Here is a 4563-nt window from a genome sequence, read left to right as displayed (position 1 = left end):
AATGGCTGCAGGAAGTGTTTTCGATTTTTCTCTAAGCCATCTTTTCTTGTGTTTTCCAGAATTTCCTAAAGTGCCTTATAAACATTTTTGGTGGTGTTTTTTTTAAATTCTTTTCGGCGTCTTTTGAATGTGTTTTGTGGCTTTTTTTGTAGCACACAAAAGTCAATCAGGACCCTTTATAGGGTCTTTCGAACCTTACCCTTGACTTGTATTATAGGTATGGAGCTGTTCAAAGTGAAAAACAGCTGAAGATTGAGATGGTAATTTCAGTTAACTGCTGGACATTTTTTGGAAACTTCAGATGGTTAATAGACGCTCCATAGCCTGATCAAATGAACATCAAGTCTTTTTTACTTGGAAATGATTATGTTCAGTCTTCTCAGCATTTTCGGATTATTTTTAAGGATGTTTTTGGAGCTGACTGACTCCAAATCCACATTATGAAGAGGGAAAAGCTTTAAACTGTGAATGGTTCCCATTGATGATGACTTTAAATCAGATTTTTGTATTTTACTGAGACCTTGTATTTTCTTTTCATTTTCTGAGATGTCTTCCAGAGGGTTGATCACTGAGCGTGATCATGGTGCTATTAGAAAACATGTGTGAAGCTCATAACAGGTTGATGTCTGAGTAGTCGTGGCCGAGTGGATAAGGCGATGGACTTGAAATCCATTGGGGTCTCCCCGCGCAGGTTCAAATCCTGCCGACTACGTCTATTTTAATAGCTTTTTGACCTTTTATCTTTGTTGTTCAATTTGCATGTTTACTAGTCTATTCCCCATGACAGTGATCTGTGATGGAGCGAGTTTCCAGGACCAAACTGACTTTATCTTTGACTGTTCTTTAGATAATCTATTCTGGAGCAACATTACATGTGCGACTTGTCGCCAATCAAAAGAAACACCGTGGGTGCCATCATGTAAGAGGTTTTTCTCTTGATCTTGTCCAGCAGCCACAGACCGCTGTCCTGGCTAATGGACTGGGACATGCACTTTGATTTGCACAAACCTTAAATTATCTCTCAGATGAAGCCTTTTACCATGCAATGCTAATCTTTATCGACTACTGGATGAACAGTTTTCTAACACTATAAGTTTTGCAATTTATTTTTTTCACACTTTTTCCAAGTAACAGATACAGCAATCTTTTTACTAGCCACTTTTCATCAACATTTCAAACTGCGCTAGCTGTGATATTGTGGAAATGTTGGTAAATTTGTGGAATGAAAGGTTATAAGATATCAATTTACCATTGTGTATGATTGCAGATTTGCACTGCAGCTTTGGAGCCTGTTTTCGCCATCGTTCACGATTTCATATGCTTTATTCAGCAAAACAAGCCGCAGCCATGATTGTGTCATGGTTGGTTCCATGGTGTAATGGTTAGCACTCTGGACTTTGGATCCAGTGATCTGAATTGAAATCTCAGTAGAACCTGAGCACACATTTTGATTTTTCCATCTGCACTCAGATCGACGATGCCCAATGTTTATGATGAAACAAGCAATTTAAAATACACATAATAAAAGACAAAAAAAGAGTTCAAGGATTCATGGTCAAAGCTGTCAATATCACTCATTGTCTATGTCATACCAAGCAATCTCATACTCTGTGACTTGAGTCAATATTCACATAACACTCTTTCCAAGTGGGTGAATCTGACAAGGATTTGAAGCCAAAATGGCTTCAGGAAGTGTTTTTGATTTTTCTCTAAGCCATCTTTTCTTGTGTTTTCCAGAATTTCCTAAAGTGCCTTATAAACATTTTTGGTGGTGTTTTTCTAAAAATTCTTTTCGGCGTCTTTTGTGGCTTTTTTTGTAGCACTCAAAAGTCAATCAGGACCCTTTATAGGGTCTTTCGAACCTTACCGTTGACTTGTAGTATAGGTATGGAGCTGTTCAAAGTGAAAAACAGCTGAAGATTGATATGGTAATTTCAGTTAACCGCTGGACATTTTTGGAAACTTGACATGGTTAATAGACGCTCCAAAGCCTGATCAAATGAACATCAAGTCTTTTTTACTTGGAAATTATTATGTTCAGTCTTCTCAGCATTTTCGGATTATTTTTAAGGATGTTTTTGGAGCTGACTGACTCCAAAACCACATTATGAAAGGGAAAAGCTTTAAACTGTGAATGGTTCCCATTGATGATGACTTTAAATCAGATTTTTGCATTTTACTGAGACCTTGTATTTTCTTTTCATTTTCTGAGATGTCTTCCAGAGGGTTGATCACTGAGCTTGGCCATGGTGCTATTAGAAAACGTGTGTGAAACTCTTAACAGCTTGATGTCCGAGTAGTCGTGGCCGAGTGGTTAAGGCGATGGGCAAGAAATCCATTGGGGTCTCCCCGCGCAGGTGCAAATCCTGCCGACTACGTCAATGTTTCAATAACTTTTTGACCTTTTATCTTTGTTGTTCAATTTGCATGTTTACTAGTCTATTCCCCATGACAGTGATCTGTGATGGAGCGAGTTTCTCGGACCAAACTGACTTTATCTTTGACTGTTCATTAGATAATCTATTCTGGAGCAACATTACATGTGCGACTTGCCGCTAATCAAAAGAAGCACCGTGGGTGCCATCAGGTAAGAGGTTTTTCTCTTGATCTTGTCCAGCAGCCACAGACCGCTGTCCTGGATAATAGACTGGGACATGCACTTTGATTTGCACATACCTTAAATTATCTCTCAGATGAAGCCTTTTACCATGCAATGCTAATCTTTATCAACTACTGGATGAACAGTTTTCTAACAGTATAAGTTTTGCAATTTATTTTTTTCACACTTTTTCCAAGTAACAGATACAGCAATCTTTTTACTAGCCACTTTTCATCAACATTTCAAACTGTCCTAGCTGTGATATCGTGGAAATGTTGGTAAATTTGTGGAATGAAAGGTTATAAGATATCAATTTACCATTGTGTATGATTGCAGATTTGCACTGCAGCTTTGGAGCCTGTTTTCGCCATAGTTCACGATTTCATATGCTTTATTCAGAACAACAAGCCGCAGACACGACTATGTCATGGTTGGTTCCATGGTGTAATGGTTAGCACTCTGGACTTTGAATCCTGTGATCTGAGGTCAAATCTCAGTGGAACCTGGGCACACAATTCGATTTTTCCATCTGCATTGAGATCGACGATGCCCAATGTTTATGATGAAACAAGCAATTTAAAATCCACATAATAAAAGACAAAAAAAGAGTTCAAGGATTCATGGTCAAAGCTGTCAATCAAGTAGGATTAGCAAAAATTAAAATTGTCTATGTCATACCAAGCAATCTCATACTCTGTGACTTGAGTCAATATTCACATAACACTCTTTCCAAGTGGGTGAATCTGACAAGGATTTGAAGCCAAAATGGCTTCAGGAAGTGTTTTTGATTTTTCTCTAAGCCATCTTTTCTTGTGTTTTCCAGAATTTCCTAAAGTGCCTTATAAACATTTTTGGTGGTGTTTTTCTAAAAATTCTTTTCGGCGTCTTTTGAATGTGTTTTGTGGCTTTTTTTGTAGCACACAAAAGTCAATCAGGTCCCTTTATAGGGTCTTTCGAACCTTACCCTTGACTTGTATTATAGGTATGGAGCTGTTCAAAGTGAAAAACAGCTGAAGATTGATATGGTAATTTCAGTTAACCGCTGGACATTTTTGGAAACTTGAGATGGTTAATAGACGCTCCAAAGCCTGATCAAATGAACATCAAGTCTTTTTTACTTGGAAATGATTATGTTCAGTCTTCTCAGCATTTTCTGATTATTTTTAAGGATGTTTTTGGAGCTGACTGACTCCAAATCCACATTATGAAGAGGGAAAAGCTTTAAACTGTGAATGGTTCCCATTGATGATGACTTTAAATCAGATTTTTGCATTTTACTGAGACCTTGTATTTTCTTTTCATTTTCTGAGATGTCTTCCAGAGGGTTGATCACTGAGCTTGATCATGGTGCTATTAGAAAACATGTGTGAAACTCATAACAGCTTGACGTCCGAGTAGTCGTGGCCGAGTGGTTAAGGCGATGGACTAGAAATCCATTGGGGTCTCCCCGCGCAGGTTCAAATCCTGCCGACTACGTCTATGTTTCAATAAGATTTTGACCTTTTATCTTTGTCGTTCAATTTGCATGTTTACTAGTCTATTCCCCATGACAGTGATCTGTGATGGAGAGAGTTTCTAGGACCAAACTGACTTTATCTTTGACTGTTCATTAGATAATCTATTCTGGAGGAACATTACATGTGCGACTTGCCGCTAATCAAAAGAAGCACCGTGGGTGCCATCAGGTAAGAGGTTTTTCTATTGATCTTGTCCAGCAGCCACAGACCGCTGTCCTGGCTAATGGACTGGGACATGCACTTTGATTTGCACATACCTTAAATTATCTCTCAGATGAAGCCTTTTACCATGCAATGCTAATCTTTATCAACTACTGGATGAACAGTTTTCTAACAGTATAAGTTTTGCAATTTATTTTTTTCACACTTTTTCCAAGTAACAGATACAGCAATCTTTTTACTAGCCACTTTTCATCAACATTTCAAACTGTCCTAGCTGTGATATCG

The 4563-nt window shown here is 38.1% G+C and overlaps 2 non-coding genes across 2 annotated transcripts; both read left to right on the top strand.

Moving 5' to 3' along the window:
- The first annotated feature begins 630 nt into the window (after positions 1-630).
- On the top strand, positions 631-712 carry TRNAS-UGA (transfer RNA serine (anticodon UGA)). Its single transcript has one exon. It is a non-coding gene; the product is annotated as a tRNA-Ser (tRNA).
- A 3281-nt stretch (positions 713-3993) lies between these two features.
- TRNAS-AGA (transfer RNA serine (anticodon AGA)) lies at positions 3994-4075 on the top strand. The gene has a single exon. It is a non-coding gene; the product is annotated as a tRNA-Ser (tRNA).
- Positions 4076-4563: the final 488 nt, after the last annotated feature.

This window comes from Dendrobates tinctorius, unplaced genomic scaffold (genome assembly GCF_039654945.1).
Source record: "Dendrobates tinctorius isolate UK_male_01 unplaced genomic scaffold, ASM3965494v1 ptg000462l, whole genome shotgun sequence".
Classification (NCBI taxonomy): domain Eukaryota; kingdom Metazoa; phylum Chordata; class Amphibia; order Anura; family Dendrobatidae; genus Dendrobates; species Dendrobates tinctorius.
This window is presented reverse-complemented; position numbering and strand designations above follow the sequence as displayed.